Source organism: Zosterops lateralis, assembly GCF_965231275.1.
Source record: "Zosterops lateralis genome assembly, chromosome: 6".
In the NCBI taxonomy this organism is placed as follows: Eukaryota; Metazoa; Chordata; class Aves; order Passeriformes; family Zosteropidae; genus Zosterops; species Zosterops lateralis.
Genome location: NC_139761.1, coordinates 35,404,999 through 35,422,991, shown reverse-complemented (window position 1 = coordinate 35,422,991; position 17,993 = coordinate 35,404,999). Strand labels below are relative to the sequence as shown.

Sequence of the window (17,993 nt, the reverse complement as noted above, 5' to 3'; positions counted from 1 at the left end):
GGGAACAAAAGCTCTCAGAATTGACCACTGAGGATGCTTCATGACACCTCTCATTTCTTCTGTCAGTTTGCCCTCAATCCATAATTATTAAACATACTTTTTGAAACACTAAAAACAACCCACAAGTTATAAGAGGACATCCTCATGTTACGTATTTTTGTTTGTGCAATATAATCTGCATTAAGCACATTCCTTTGAGCAAACCACCTGAATCACTGTCTACCTTGTCCAGCCTGATCAGGAAAAAGCCTTCCACGCAACCATAAAACCCAAACTCACCACCTTTCATTAAAACAAACAAACAAACAATTTAAAAGACAACAGACAACCCCATCTCTAGAAGAATGTCCAAAGCATCTTACTTCTACTAACAGATACAATAGTATGCCATGGGGTGGGGATGCACAACAGCAGCAGGTATAGGCCCAGTCTGCAGAAGGAAACTGCTCCTTCACCATCTCCAGAAAGGACCATGGCCTTCTAGAGCCTCTAAGGAGTTGAACAGAGTTATCATGGACTCAGTGTATGGAGCAAACAACTTCTGGCTGACACTGCAAGCCTTGGATGATGCTTGGAAACCATCAATAGCAGGGTACAGCTTTTCTCCCTTGTGCTGGCCTGTATCTGGCTACTGCAGCATTTTCTTTTATAAGTACTGTAGCAACACATTCAGACCAAGATGAAACAATCATGTGTATGAATTTGCAATTCTCTGCAGAAGATACTAACATTATTTCTGGACTGCTTTCCTATTCCAGACAAAATCTGGTTAATGAAAATGAAATTTTCTATAAATTAGTGTAAAGAAAAAATAACTTATCAGATAATGAGAAAAAAATTATAATAACAAAAGCAAAATGTCCCTTTTACCATCTCCCAGAAGAAAAGTCAAGGAACTCTCAATAATGATCTCCTTTCTTTTGCACCCTTTCTACTGATCACAATAAATTTCAGAGAGAGGAAGCACCTAAGATTTTATTTTACAAGCCCTTTGGAAAAATAAGAAAAATTTCTCAAGCAACTCTTCAAGTGTTTCATATCTGTTTTCTCACAAATACATGCCTTCAGGGAGCTCCTCCTGCCTCCTTTTTAAGCCCAAGCACTGATACACAAATCAGGAACTCTGGGGCAGACAAACAGCAGATTCCCAGAAGCCCAGGCTATATGAATGTAGAGCTCTCTGACAAGTCCCAGAATTTTCCATAGCAGTTTTCACTTTCTGTAATTTAAGGTAAAACTGTTTCAACTAGAACACAAGCAGTAAGAGGAGGGTAATGTGCACTGGGCACTTGGAACAACCTTCTTTAGACTCTGTTAGCTCTGTACTAAGAGCTGCACTTTACAAGCCCTGTTCACTGCAGGGTTTGTATTAAAAATTAAAATAACAAAAACAAAGTGCTGCACAGAACCAGTGTAAAAATTATGGTAATGGAGTATGTGTGCGCATTTAGTGTCATTTTTTAATAAACATTAAATTAATTCTGAAAAGCAAAATACTAGCAAAGCAGTGAAATACTTGCATGACCCTCTCCATACCACATTTTAGTCTGTGCCTTCTAGTCTGCTCTCTTATTTATCAACCTCATTTTTAAGTATTCAACAACAACATGAGGCTGCCCAAGCTCTTCAGTTCCCTAAACACATTAATTTCAACTTGAAATGCTGAAATGAGGTCGAGGGAAGCCAGTTGATATAATTTTATGGATTTCAGTAAGGCTTTTGATACTATCTCTCTCAGCATCCTTCTGGAGAAAATGTCCATCACACTGCTGGATAAATACATCATGTGATGGGTGAGCAACTGGCTCACACGCCAGGCGTAAAGAGTTGTAGTGAATGGGGTGACATCTGACTGGTGACCCATCACCAGTGAGGCTCCCCAGGGCTCCATTTTAGGGTCAGTTCTCTCTTCATTCCCAGGGTTGTCCTGTGCAGAGCCAGCAGTTGGACTTTGACATTCCTTGTGGGTCCCTTGACAATCCTTGTGGGTCAACTCATGATACTCTATGATTTTATGAACATCCCAGCAGGGTAGGTTGCTGGCATCTACATTCATGGGAAGTAAAAAATCAGAGTAAAAAGTTACCAAAATTACAGTGGGGCTTCATTTGTTGCTCATGAGAGACTGGAGACAATGTCACTGGACTGCACCAGCCCCTCACAGCTGGGTGCTCAATCTCACATCTGCCTGTATGGTAGAGTACATTCCCATTGGTGAATGTGTTATCACCATGTGCTGCTCGCTGATCTCTTGCTAGCAAATATTTAGAGAGCTCTGGGCAACTCAGTTTTCCATCAAGCAGAAAACCTGTCGAGCTTAGCCAGCACTGAGTGCTCTGTCATCAGGGGCATACCTTACTCAAGATTTAGAAATGCTGCAGTCCAAAGAGTAACAGTGCCACTGATTCTGAGTGCAGCACACTTCTGAGCATGGTATTAAATGCCAGAAACTTTAATTTATATCTGATATAGAAGTATCCAGCTGGGCCATCGAAAATGCAGCTTTGTATTGTTTCCTAAGAACATAACTATATTACTTGCAATATAAATCCATTTCTACACTTGCTTAATTTTTGAATTTTTGTAATTCAGATCTGCTTCTGAATTCAATAGGCCAGAGCTGTAAAGTAATTATAAGTTGGTGTTTGTGCTTATTCCTATTCAAACTTAGAGATTCCCTTCTAAGCACCTAGCTTTCACAATGCTGAATCTTGTGGTGATTCAGTGAAAGAGCAAATGGTAAGACTAGTATTACATAAGAACAGTTCTCAATAGTCAATAACTCACAATTTACACTCACTCTAAGGAAAGAGCTAAGAAAACAGAAAGAAAACAAATGAAATCACTTCCTGAAGATGTTTAAGCTGGTCAGTGGTAGAGGTGACAACAGAAATTTAAGCCTGCTGCCTCTTGTTTCAGCATTCAAGTGACCATAATAAGCACTAATTCAAGCCCTCTCTTAATGCTGCTTTCCACAGCCAACATAAACCAAAACAACTTGAAAGCCTCGAGTTAAAGGACAACACTAAGTCAAGAGTAAAGTGCATATGTATAGCAGTTGTCACTTCTCTCATTGACAATATGAGGTCCAATTGTCAGCTCATCACACCAAGGGCACCTCCAAGATATAAGCAGGCCCTGCTGCAGTTTCCTGACTTAGCTCTCTGGATGATGAGCATCAGTGCAGTTAAAAGCATTTAAGAGGATAATAAGCAGAGGGTGATCAACTCCCCATAAAAGTTCAGCATTTCCAGACAAGCAGAGGAAAGGCAAATTTAGATGTAGGTCAGCAGGTCTTGCAACATCATAAACACTTTCCTCAGCATTTCATCACCAACGTGTGACTACCAGGCCATGTTTAAAGCCTTGACCTAAAATCTGGGATTACTACATCCTTTTTTGAACAAAAGTGCTCCTAAGACATTATGAGGAGGGATGAAAACTGTGCGTGCATAAATATTTTGCAGTTCAGGGTAATGTTATCATTGCAAAAGCGTTCTATTTCCTGGACAAGAACAAGAAAATCAGGAAATTTTATCCAAAAGTTTGGAACACAAATATTAAAGATGTTAATATAGCAAAATGTTTACATGCATTTTTTTCAGCCAACTTTGGCATGCAAAAGCTGTTTTGTTTACTCAGTTATGGTAGGCAGACAAATTGCCAAATTCAGTCTTATGCCTATCCTTTTGATTCTCCCATTGGCATGGATAGGACTAAACCAAATATGGCACAAAGGCTACAAGAACAGAGTTATCTTGATCTAAAGGCTCAAAGGCAATTGAGTCAATTTGTAGTAGCTAATTTTTTCTTTTAAAGACCCTCAGACTTAAGAAACAGGACTGGGTGGCAATTAGAAGAGGTATGAAAAGCATAATACTACATAGGTATTAAGTTTCAGACATCCTGGTGGTCTCCACTACAGAGGAACAGTATCTTCATACTTTTTTAAAGTAGAAAAAAACCCCTCCAAATCCTCTTTATAATGATCTCAACATACCTCCAATATTATTAGTAAGCACTAAGTAACTAACTGAAAGAAAATGAGATAATAATGATTTGACAAGTCAAGCTCCTTTAAGTCCCAGTAACAACTAGTATACTTTGACTGTGTAGAAAGTCATGCCTCTTATGCCCTTCTTCCTCACAGTTCAAGGAGAGAGGTTTATTATGTACAAATGGGTACAAATGTCTGTTCAAAAACAATGGATTTCTCATGTTGCAGTCAATAAACACAAATAAGCATAGAAACATGCTGTTTTGCATAGAAACGCATATGCCTAGTTGGACTTAATGATATATTAATGTCAGAGTACTGAATTAAGGGAAAAGGAAATGTAACATAAGATAGTTAGGTTTCACCTTCAGTAAGATTGCTCATCTCTAAAAACACGTTCTTGATAAATCCACTAACAATTAAAACACAAAAACGTTTCTGAATAAACTAAGTAGTGTTAACTTTGCAGTAGTCAAAAGCATCTAAACTTGAATCTTTCTTACACAGATTTCACAGGGAAATTAACCCACATCTGAAGCATGAGTAATAAGTAAATCTTGTGACTTACTAAGTATGACTACCCCATCCTCAGCAGGTTATGCAGAGGTCAGCAGACACCAGCAGTGCATCTTCAGCCTTACAAGAAAACCATCAGTTATTTCTCTCTGAGTAGATAAGAGCTTTACAACAGACATTCGTCACCAAAGAAGTCACCCGTAAGGTCTGACCAGCAGGCAGAGCCAGTGCTAACAAAGCCAACCACTACATCGGATAGAGAACATCAAATGTTCATGGTCATCCTACTGATAGCCTCTGAGGGAGCAGCCCATCCCCACGCTGTCCTCTTGAGCAGTATGTGCTTCTGGTAAGCCTGTTATTCCCCACAATACAACAAACAATAGCCATAGTGGTTATGTCACAAAAATCTTAAACCACCAACACACAGCTGAGGAAGTTAAAAAAACCATATAGGTAAGACATGTCTTGCACCACCACCTAGTCTATAATACATCACTTTTCTCTTTGTAAAAGTAATTAAGATGCCTCTTTAGAAGAGTTTACTGACAACACCATGTGAATAAAGCCACGCCAATGCCCACGGCACTTCTGTTGTGCTGATGGTTGGGTTTAGATTCTTTTGCGCAATGCAAATGTAAAAACAGAAAAACTGTTTCACAGAACTTCTTGTATGGAAAATTTGTACTTTGAGACAAGTGCATTTCTCTTTGCATATTTCAGACACAGTTTTTATGAAATAAAAAGGAACTTTCAAGAAGGGTTTATGAATTACCTAGTGAAAATCCAGAAAATTGATTTCTAAATACCGATCCTTTTGATATTGACATTCTTGTTCCATGCTAACTTCTTTGTCTAAGATGTGTTTATCCAATTCTCAAATGGATTACACAAAGTTACAAAAAGGGAGCATAATATTTAGGTTGGGACTAATCCTAAAATAAATTCTCAATGCTTGGATTTCTTACTATCTACATCTCTATTGTGAAGACAAGGTCCCCTGGTTTTAGCATTTTTAATACTTTCAAAAATTGAACAATTTTTTTTAATAATTTCCTCAGAGTTGAAAGAAAATTGATGGGAGCACTTTTGGTAAATAGGGTAGCAGACTGCAACATGTTCCATAGGCCTGTACACAGAAAGTGACAGACCTCCACTTACACATGTACCCACTTTGGATCAAAGTAAACGAGAACGGGGACATTTCTGACTTAGTACCAACTAAACTCTACAAAAGTCAAAACAATCCACATATTGTCCTTTCTAAGCAATATACACGCTTTCCACAGCTTCCTTCAGCCATTCTGAAGACCACAGTGAGTATGATCCCTACCTCCATGCTTAAAACCAGCAAGCAGGAAAGCTATTAGAGTCCTTATCAAAGGTATCTGCATTTTGGATAATCACTCTAGCAGTAGCACCACACTAATGCAATCCAAGGCACTCAACAATCATTCAGGTCCAGGAAATGTACTCATGACACCCACTAAGGGTCAAACAACAAGGAAATGCATGTAAAGAAAGTGGATATTTACAGCACAGGTTAACATGAACATCAGATGTTGCACTGAGCCACAACTCCGAAACTTTTTCAGACTCTCTGTGTTCAGTCTGTATTTCCACTATAAGAGATTTAATTATCATAAGTTAATCACATCCCGGAGGCACTACAAAGCAACAGGCAATGGCGGATGCCTCTAATCCCTCTGGGGTGTAATTATTTCATAACCACTACATTTCAGGGTTACCTGATGGCCATTATGGAAAATTTTATACTCTCTCCTTTCTCAACCCAAGCCTTTTCAAATTAAATACATCTCTGACCTATTTTACACGATCCCAATTCCTTCCCTTAACATGCAGTGTAAGACTTGGTTCTTTTCTTCAGACAGCAGACCAAGGCTAATCTTCTTCTTCCATCCTCTTCCCCCTCACCTCCCCCTACTCAAGGTGCATCCAGCACAGTATAAACTATTTCGAGGCAGTATTTTCAAAGGTGAGAGACTGTATTTGAACAGAGGTTTGTTCATTGTTTGATGTAGTAAGGATTATGACCCTCAGCTCCACAATGAGAATTCTATCAGATACTTGTTGCTGTAAGAAATTAGGGTCAAATACATGCAGATATGTTTTCACCTACAGCTTATCACCTTTCTGATGGAAGGAAGGGATTTTTGACATCATGATTTGTTGCCTCCATCTAGGAGAAAACAAGATGTGGATCCACAAGAACTTCCTTTTTATTATTAAGCTCTCTTTGCTTTGTCCATTTTCAGTCTCAAAATCCTAAAAGAATAATCACCAAAATAACCATGAGCAAAAGAAATCTAAGAAATTTTGCTTGCAGAATAGACCTTTCTATTTTTAGAGACTGTCAATAGCAGATGAAAATGCCATTTTCCTCACCACAAAGGAGCACAAGGAACTTTAGAGAATACAAGATAAATGAATCCTCCTTTCCTCACCCAGACCCTGGCAGAGTACCCCAGTAAGTCCTCAAATTATACCCAGGCCTCTGAATGGGAAAAATAAGGCCAAGATGAAGACTTTTAAACCACGGCAGTTCCATTTCTAGGTCTCTTCAGTACCCATCTATGCAGCTCTGGAAAAACCTACAAGCCAAAAAATTGCAATGGCACAGTTCCCACAACTGACACAAGCAATAATTGACTAGAGTAATAACTGGCAGTGCTCTCATGGCCTTGGTGGCGCTGAGATTAGGCAGTGTTCAGACACAAGGAGAGGAGAATTAACTAGATTGCATTTGATCTGATGATGGAAATCTTGGAACATGCTAAAAATACCGGGTTTTTTACTTGAACTTTAAAGATCCAAAAGTTGTTAATATTTCAGTCTTTCCCCTCCTCATTTAACAGGTTTGAGGTCCTTATGCATCTCCTTTGTTGAGTACACACAGAAGATAAGAGCAAAGAATAAGTAACAAAAGAAAAAGGGTGAAATAAAAGGGGGGAAGTACATTTCAGACTGTGTGTGCTTGTTCAGCTAGAAACCAGGTAAGAACACTGTTGCTCCTTGGCAGAAGCAATAAAATAATCAATATAACTGTAAAATGTCATTAGATGTCACATACATCAGCCAAGTCCTGCAGTATCCACCATTTGACCTTGCATCCTGACTCTAAAAAAATGCTTTCCTTTGCAACATGTTTTATTCTGTGTATTTTATTTGTGTTATGCAACTCGATTATTATAAATACTGCTTTTATCTGCATTTACCAATTTTATAGCATTTATTTAGAGATTGAGAAGATCTTAAGTATTCAGGACCTAAAGAGTTTGGATTTTCAAAAATGACACTCAAGAATCTCCTTTCTAAACTCAGATCTCCATTGCATCACTTTTTTGTAATATCTGGATATCTAAATAAAATCATAGGGGCTGTGTTTTTCAGAGTCCTGTTTTAAAATTCTGGCTACAGGATAAATCTTCATCTCTTTTGGTCTACTGCTGGTTTAAGGTGACACCCAAAGAGTTTAGAATAAGCTCTGCAGTTCAACTGCCAAGCTCTCCCCCTTAAGGATGACTGAAGCAAGATGAGAGGCCAACCATTCTGGGAAGGTAATTTGCCTGCACCAATTCTTCTGAGGTAAATTCAGACTCATTAGATAGGAGCAAATACAAAAAATATTGCCCACAGCTCATTGTTTTAAGATATTGTTAAGAAATCTCCTACAGATACAGTATAATAAGATTTCAGATAAATTAGGGCAATAGAGACAAAGATATCATTATTTTAAAAATAATGACCATATGTAATGTGGAGTATAAAACAGGAATCTTCAGTAAACTCTGTTAAAGTTGGAAAAGGGATCTAGCCATGACTCTCTTAAAAATCTTTCCATTTTCTGTTCTCAAGTGATTTCCTGATGTATTTCTATAAATATTAAAACAAAATACTGATCTCCTTGATAATGGAAACATTTTCTTTAAGATTAATGACCAAACAGGGAAGGGCTGGAGTTCACTGACTTGCAAGTCTGTAACAAAGTAATGTTAATACTGTTTCATTACAAATCAAGTATGGTGGGCCAGGGTGAGTTTTACTTACTTAAACATATTACAAGAAAACAGCAGAATTGATAGTCGTTACATCATGAAAACTGAAGGTCTTATCTTTCAAATTACTCCACTTTACATAGAATTATAAACACCACTCTAGAAGCCTGAAAATAACACTTTATCAGGTTGTGCGTTTTCTCCTCTGATTTAGTTATTTGACACTGTTTCTTTCTCCTCAAATGGAGCAAAATTGAAGAGATCACGGTGGTAAAAATAAACAATTCAACACATTTACAAATATAGCCTTCAACCTCCCTATAATTGCTTTGAATCTGGCACTGAGAAGGTGCCAAAAGTAAGAAAAAAATGTATTTCCTTTTCAATAGGCAAGTGCTAATTAGAACATCCTAATTTGTTGAAGTTGCCATTGTATAAATCAGAGACAGTGTAACATCAACACTACAGCACCTGAGTTACCATATGAATCACTGGATCTGTCAGTCGCAGAGGAAAGTGATAGACTGGTAGGAAATAGAAACTAACCATCTATTGTAAAATACAAACAAATATGAAGGCAAACCTCAAACGAGGGAAAACTCACACATATTTGATCAGAGGACTTTAAGCTCAAACACTGTCACAGTAGAAACTTCCACCCATATTTGAATACTTTGAAAAAGAAGGAAAGAAAAAAAAACAAAAAACAAAAAACAAAAAACAAAACAAAACAAAACACAAACAAACAAACAAACAAAAAAAAAAAAAAAACCACCAGAAAGCAGGTGTTGGAATTTGGCACAGTCTCCTCTTTCTGTTTGCACATCTCAAGATAGTTCAGGCCAAATCCAAACTGTAGGAGAAACATTTATTAGTTTCTTCTAGAGCACAAGTTCTAATTTAGAATTATAAAATATATAATTTCAAAAATATATATCTGCATATATACATATTAACAAAAATATAATTTCATACTATTTACATCTGAAGAGCAAGGACTCAGCAGAACACTTAAGAATATTTAAGACCTAGTGGAGTTTATACACCTGCTGGCTGCTAAACACGAGGATGATGAAGAGGAATGGTGGTAGAGGGCAGATCCATAAGCCAAAAGACTGGTTCAGAAATAGAGTCAATCCCTGTAAGCCACAACTGTTAGCTCCACTGGCTTTAAACTGCATTTCTACAAATCACAGTTATTCAAAACACAAAGATAACTAAATTTTCAGATTTCTCTTACCATTACACAGCAGAGAGATGGTCATATTTGCTATGCTTTAACTTTGTGTAGCAAAGAGAATATAAACTATATTTTAATCAGGATTTCAGTTAATCTTTCATTTGATTTCTTGTTCAATAGGCATACAACAACACTTCGTTTTGCTTTAAAAATTACATCTACCCGATAAATCATATGTGCATCTCAAGTAATAAAAACTATTATGATCCACCAGAAGGCAAATGCTAGTCTCATTTTACAAGACAGTTGTAATTAAAGTATTATAAGGACCTTAGCTTTGACAGAGCAAACCAACAGGTTAAAGGCTAGACCTAGTTTACTCAGACACAGAAAGATACAAATATAGTGAGCAATATCTTCAATTTATTAATAAGTACGTGCAACAAATAAGGATTTATAGTGGTAATTAAAAACAATAAGCAGGATGTGCCATGAGACAGAACTTACCCTGCAGTGCTGACCCTGGGCCGCTCCCAAGTCTCTGCCTGCAGGGCCAGTGGAAACCAGACCTGACACTTGGGGCAAGTTTCAGTTAGGGTGGGGTGTTCACCTAGTCAGTTATCTGATTCTTCAAAACTTACAGCAATGTAATTATTACCTTAGGTTTGTAAGATTATACCACATAAGTGCAGAAATGTTTTATTTTAATTCCAGGATGGTGACTCTAGAGGAGCATCTTCATTTCATTTTTGATATTTTTATAGTGTCTTGGTTTTCCCTGGCATCAGAACAGAAATAAATGCCAAAGCCTTCTCACAAACAAAACATGAGTTATCTTCTGGCAAGCCATACTAGGAAGAAGTCGTGACTGAGAGAGGATGGGAATGATACAGGAAAAGCAGTACTTTTAATAGTTTTCATTGAATGGACTGAGGCAGAGTGAAGTCAACTGAACTGAAGTAAAAAGAAAAACAGAATCCCAGATCTGTGAAATTTCTCTCTGCTACCTACATCACAGGATATTTCTCCCTCTCTTTTCATACATGATAAATCCTATACATATATTCATAGCCTGTGCTTATGCAAAACTCTATGCAGATAAAATGCATGTTATATACATATATATATGCACACACTTTTATGTTTTATATACAAAATATGAATATTGCCCATATGTATACAGCATCTACTAATAGAGGACATTCCCTATACTGCTTATATCTAACAGTTCAATGGTTACTACTCTTAAATTTCCTTTTCCTGGTTAACTTTCTACCACATTAATATTTAGAAATTGCATATAGAGGATTTAGGATTATATAACTGAAAAAAAAAAATCTCCCAGTCTTCTGCTGCAAAATTATGGAAAGAATTTATATTACTGCTGGACACATCTAGAAGGATTCAATAATCTAAATAATTTTATTATATAGAAGTAATTAGAATGATGTCATTGAATAACACCAGCAGCTGCCAGCCCCCTCCCACAAGGTGAGACAGAATAGGCAAGAGGTAGCAGAAGGTGCTCAAGCCTTTATTTTCTCAAGTCACTTCTGCCCATTTTCAGATGTGTACCTAGAGAACCAGACTGGCCAGGAGTGAGGACAGGAGGGCCTTTCACCTGCAGAACAGTCTGCCATGGCCAGACAACCTCCTCAGACAACACATCCTCCCCCTCTGGTAACACAGTCAAGTTCAGCACTGCCCTTGAAGTCAAATTTTCTCTCCCTGGCATTCCACCCTAGCTTTCTAAACTGCAATTCCCAGCCCATGTTTTTTGTTAGATCTTCTGGCTTTACCAAGATGAGTTTGGCTCCCTCAGCTCTGTGACTCCTCCTCAATCCTCTGCAGGTTGCTGTTGGATTTCCTCCTGCTCAAGAACCTAGCTCCCATGGCATGCCTTCATGGGACATTTAGGCTCCTGATCATCCTGGTAGCCTGTGCTTTCAGGCATGAAGCTCTCCATTGAAACAGCTTTACCTTCCTTGTGGAGGCAGAACTCAAGTTTTAATAATCATACTCCCCTAACTTTAAAAAACACCCAAGAATATCCCAGTTCCTACCATAGCCAAGATGGCCTCTCAGTAAAAACAGACTTTGGCTTTTTCACTCACTCTTTTCATTTCCAGCTGCCACTCAAGAATAAATATAGTTCAGCAAACATCAAAACACACATACAGAAATATGCTTTTTTCATTAAAAAAAAAAAATGTTTCACGCAAAATCCAGTGACTCTTTTCATTTGTAGCAGCACAAGTTCTGATCAAAAGCTCGCTGAAGGCAAGGGGAGTATATCCAATGACTCACAGTTTTCAGCTAGAGCCATTAACAATCCCAAAGACAGCTCAATCTGAATTAATATTTTTGCAAGGACAAGCCCAATTAGTAGATGGGAGAAGTCCAAAGTAGATGTGGTGTGCCTCAAAAGCTGTGCTGGTAACACACTGGGCAAGATCAAATCTCTTGCTTGGTACAGTATTAAGGCATTTCTCACACTTCAGTGTCAGCTACTAACTGAATACTTTTTTTTTTTTTAATGATAGTAAAGGTATCAGTCCCAGCATCTGGGGCAAATTCCAATTTGAGTTACTACATCCTGATCCAGCTGACACTTTCTATAGCATCTTCACACACAGAACACTTTTTCAGGTTTTAATATTAAGCACCTTCTAGCTCTGAGCTTTATACTTACTCAAGCAAGAGCAGCTGAATTTCAGTAGTCTGTGAAATCATTATCTACAATAAAATCTCTAGAAACATTATGGTATTTACTTCATTTAATTTGAACCCATGAGTTAGAAAGAAGCCCCATTCTATAGAGATACATCCAATTCAGCAAACTTAGCTTTGATTTTTTTTTTAACATTATTACACTAAATTACTTTTCTCTGAAATTAGAGTGGGTGGAGGCATGATACTAATTTTGTCTGAGACTAAACTACATAGTGGAAGATGGGCCACTTTAATTATTTCAGAACTCCCAAAATCATTACAATAAAAAAACAAGGAGAGGAAACAAGGAATAAGCTGGAACACCACCTGTGTAATTTCCTCTGTAGCTTCATATTGCAAATCCTATGTCAAAAATATTAGTTCAATCAGCCAGAACAAGATACCCAAATGTGTTTTTTGCACAAACAACCCAAATCATAAATAAAAAAATTGTAACTTATAATGCAGGTGACAGAACAGAGTGATTAAGAGGAAGAAAAAGCACAAGTGGTAATAAAAGGCAGTAGAAGGCAAAAGTAGAATAACGCACACAAGTGGTAATAGTAGTAGTAGAAGGTAGAAGACAGTTTATTTACCCTGATCAAAATATCAAACCTTCCATGCCATTCCCAATATTAAAAAGCCACTCTTAGTCTCCAGCATCACCATGATGTGAAATTCCTCAACTGCCCTTCAGCACATTCACTACTCAAAGACTGCCACACAAGCTTTTTGCATTTATTTCTTCAAAGCTTTGCTCTCAAAGGCTCTGTTGACAGAGTCAGATTATCAGCACTACTGATGCTGTTAGTATTACTGATACTCCTTCAGCTGTCTTGCATACAGATAAACAGCACCAGCCTTTTCTTCCCAAGGACTATAAAGTGCAGTTTCACTGCAGTAGAGGCACAGAGAAAACTTCTGTAAAAGCTTTAAAATGGGTCCCCAGCTTTCCCACATACCACCCAGGAACCAAATCAGGCACAGATGGACACTGAGGTCAGCAATAAACATACAGACTAAGTAGCCTCTTGGATCCTCCTATTCTTATGACACAATTTATTTATAAAGATCCTCTTGCACAGACAAGCTGGAGAACGCAGAGATAAAAATGTGCATGTCCTAAGCTGACATTGCCTACACCATCCCAAAGCAGAAAAAGCCACTGACCTCAGTTTCTCTTCACTTGTACATAAGGTTACAAGACAGTAACTTTGAAGGTGCAGCTAGGAACATCAGCACAGGCTTTAACTGGGCTTCATACACATTTCCTTCAGCTGCCTGTCCTGGGAGAGCCCATGCGGCAGCAACAGAGTAACCACTATGTTTAAGTAATAGATTTGATGCTAGCAAGTATTTTCCCTTTAAGAACAAGCAATTCTAGGGTGCAGTTTAATCAGGCCATCATCTATCCTGTGTATTCCCAAATGAAAGAAATTCAACAAACTGTTCTCTTCTCTGTATTTTAAAGACAAAAGGGGGATAAAGCCATAACAAAAAGGTTACAAAAAGCCATTAAAGTAAGAGATAACTGACTGGGTCATCAAATTATTTATACATTGGACATAGGCCTTGGACAACAGTATCACAAAAGAATTAGCCATCTGAGATTTCCAATGCCTCTATGAACCCTTGATTTACCAATATAAAAAGTTGGAGACACATTTTAGAAACCATAACAACAAAACCCCTCCAAAAGTCAGATGCATAAATTGAGGCCACTGTATCCCAAATGACTAAACCAGAGTGATCTAATATTCATACTTTCCCTGGAGTATCTCTTTGTTTTCGAGTGCCGTCTTGAGACTCCTTGGCAGAGAGGAAGACTACGGAGCGCAGCTGAGCAGCTCTCTCGCCTGAACTGCTCTCAAGACAGCACTTTGATAACAGGAAGAGACAGGACTCAGGAGAACATATAAATATCTTATAAGGTGCTGGAACACTCAGTAATTAATTTTTTAGTAAGGAGAACCTTTTATTTCAGCAATGTGTAAAAAATAAATTTCTAATTCCATACCCACTGCCTGGCTACTCATGCTCTGACCCAAAGTAACAGCAGAAACAGAAGAGTCACAATTAAGAAACATGTATAAAAGAGGCCAAGAGCTCCTGCTTTTACTTAACCTAATTTCCACAGCAATAAACAAGAGCTGTATTTCCATTGCAGAATTCTGTGGAAATTTCTTTCTTTCTGTGTGAACGTAAGAGAAAAAGAGCACTCTGGCTTTCATTAGGTCATGAAGAGGGGGTGAAAGATCTTGAACGCTTTACCTGCTTCACCACAGACATGCTTTTATTATTCTGAAGTCTGAGGTAGGTTAAACAAAGCACAAAAGCATTAGTCACAGCAAATGGAAATGTCCAACTCTGATGGGAACAATACGTTAAAAGTTACAGTGAGCCAGAGTCAATGCATAATCTGATGGGAAAAAGTATGTTCCTCCACCTCTCCTCTCCTTCCTGAGCATTGATTTTGCCTGAGTACCTACACAATTTTAACCCATCTCATCTGGCTCTACTGCTCTTCCAACATGCAAGACCACTTGCCCTGTTCCAAGCTCTTTTCTGTGGTCCTGAGTAAACAATTAGTAATAGCCTAAATTAGCGCCATGACCTGCTGTGTCTGGCAAGATCCAGAGAACAGCTTTGGACATGAGCCTAAAAGCTTTGCTACACATTTCCACTTCAAGCCCGGAAGCCACAGAGAAGAAAAACTGTTTCTTGTGATGATTCTGGAAAAATTTCCAAGATCAAGAAATCATTTAACTGGAATATTAATTCAAAACACATTGAGGTGCCTCAGTCTCTTGATCTTACTGGATATAAGAAAGAGATTAAGTTCCTATACCTCTCCTCTTTCATTTCACAAAACATAAGTCAAGCTACGTACCTTATGCCACAGGACTGGGTTGAAATACCTGCCCTCACTGAGGAGGCACAATAATCTAAATAAATCTAAATCTAAATCTTGGGTGGAGTATTGCCACATTCAAGCTAGTCTTGGTCTCCATTTCTGGATTTGATAAAAAGACCACCAGAAACCAAATAAAAATCCTTACTAGTATCCTGTTCACAAGTTTTCATAAACAGTTTATTTAAATTTTCCAAAAATTCACACCCCCCAAACAAATGAACTTAGCAGCATTTTAGTTTCCCTGTGAATTATAGAGCCATTTTATCATAATTCAACTATTTGTTCAGCTGCTTGCAAACTTACTAGGCTAACAGTGAACAACAATTCTTATTAACCACTCCAGATGTTTCCTTCAAAGATCTCATTCTTAGGAATCCAGGAATATAATACTGATTTCCATCAGGTAAACATTTTGTCAGCAGTAATTCAAGCTTTGAACACTAAGCATTCCAAAGACATAAAAAGACATTTCTTGGCTCAGATTTCAGCATTCACAATGCTTACAATCTAAGGTAGCAGGGTTCCAAGGAAGAAACCAAAGCTAAAGCCCCCAAACTTAGTAAATGCGCATGGACACAGACAGTGAGGTCACTGGATTACCAAAGACAAAATATCATGAAACAGATAAAACATTCGGTGCTCCAGGTAAAAACAGCCACATTGCCTATCACCTTCTTGCTCATAACAGTTAGAAATTGGCAGTGGATGGAACAATGCTTTTCCAGCAATCCCAAATCACTGTGTTAGGCACTGTGACCATAGTCACCCATTCTATTCAGTTGATGGAGGTGTTTCTCTCTGGGTTTTGTTTTGTTGTTTTGGAGTTTTTTGTGTGGTTTCATTTTGGGTTTTTTGGAGGTATTTTTTAACATCAGAGGCCACTTAGTGAAGCTTTGGCTTCCTGGATGTCAACAACACAAACAACAAGCGGTTGTGCACTTCACACTCTCCTGCTTCAACCTAGGGTTAAGGTTTGACCTTTCAAAGAGCTCTTCTTAAAACTGCCAGAAGTGAAATTTCAAGGTAACTTTAGATATGGTATGATTTTTATTCAAACTGCTGAGCACAAGACAGACAAACAGAACATCTAAGGAGCCCCTTCAGAAGCTAGCCCTGGTGAGGTGTCTCAGGAGCCAGAGGGATTCCTTTGTGCTGAAGAGGTGTCTTCCCTTCTAAGTTACTGATTTCTCATAGAATCAAACTGTCAGGTCCTGTGAATACAGAAGCCAAAACCATCAGAGCCAAGACAGACAGGCTGGTATTGTGTGGACATCTCAATTCACATTACTTCAGAATCACCACCAGGGTAATTTCTTTTGCAAGGGGTATCTGTCTACAGAATCAACTAGAATTAATTAATTTATTCCCAATACACCCAGCAGGATGTGGCAATATGGCATTGTTTTCTTGCTCTTTGGATCACATCTGGCTGTGAGGTGTAAGGGCAGAAGAAAAAACCACCACCTCCTCTCACATTACAATTTCCATCTATTAACCAGCTTCCCATCCCAAGGATTTTACTTGCCCTATTCAAAATATTCTTGAAGTGGCACAGCTGCCACAGAGAAAATTGCTCAACTGCCATAATAAATATGAAAAAAATTAAGACGCTATGGAGAAAATAATTAAAGTAATGAAGCCAGTGTTTCCATTCCTGCACGGTTTTGTAATTCATTTAGAAAGAAGCATCTGAGCCGCTTGTCCTTGAATGCCCCAGGAAGCTTTCTGCAACTTGACATATTAAACATTTTCTCTGGTCACTGACTCTATTTCTTAGCACTTCGTCTGAATGCATCAGAATCAGGGGTGTAAAGCGGTGTCCACCATCAGGTATATGCTCCAGTATACGACCATGTCTCCCTTTCATTGCTCTCCCTTAGCCTGGCAGATGAACTCAGTGCTATTGAGACAAAAGTGGCCTAAAGAGCACTCAGCCTTCAGTTAATTTTCATCAGCTTAAAATGGCTGCACTGTGAGAATGGCCAGATTGTCAAATGAAACAGTTAAGGGAGAAAGAAAAAGGCAGGGGACTGTAAAATGGAGTAGGAGCATGTAGCTTCTGTGTGCCTTTGCCTGAACCTCAGAGGTGACTCAGGGCCTCATTCTACAGCCAAATGTCTCTCAGATAAATCCAGTTTATTAAATTAAAGACAATTAACCCAATCCACAAACTACATTAATGCTTGCATGCAGCCCACAGTGGGCTCAAATACTTCTAAAATACTGCTGAGAAACAAGAGCTGGGATTGTTTAGTCTGGAGAAGAGGAGGCTTGGAGATGAACCTCCTTGCTCTCTACAACTACCTGAAAGGAAGCTGTAGCCATGTGGGAGTCAATCTCTTCTGACAAGTCTCAAGCGACAGGACAAGAGGAAATCACCTCAGGTTGTGCCAGAGGAGGTTCAGATTCGATATTTGAAAAACATTTTTCGCTGAAAGAGCGGTTAGGCATTGGAATTAATTGGCCAGGGAGATGGTACAGTCACTGTCTCTGAGAGTGTTCAAGAGGGATGTGGATATAGCACTTGGGGATGTTGTTTAGGGGTGATTATGGTGGTGTTGACAGCTGGACTAGATGATCTTGAAGATCTCTTCCAACCTTGACAATTCTGTAAATATCTCTTGCACTTCTTTGTCAGAAAATACTGCTTTTTAAAAA

The 17,993-nt window shown here is 38.4% G+C and overlaps 1 protein-coding gene across 5 annotated transcripts in view; it reads right to left on the bottom strand.

Moving 5' to 3' along the window:
* Positions 1 to 17,993, bottom strand: part of RGS6 (regulator of G protein signaling 6) — a 257,977-nt gene that overhangs the window by 215,513 nt on the left and 24,471 nt on the right. For 2 of the 5 annotated variants that reach the window (XM_083864332.1, XM_083864334.1), the window contains exon 2: positions 4,566 to 4,633. The exons of the other annotated variants lie outside the window; for them this stretch is intronic. The gene's annotated coding sequence lies outside the window, so the exon portion shown is untranslated. The remainder of the gene's footprint in view (positions 1 to 4,565; positions 4,634 to 17,993) is intronic. 5 annotated transcript variants of the gene reach the window in all.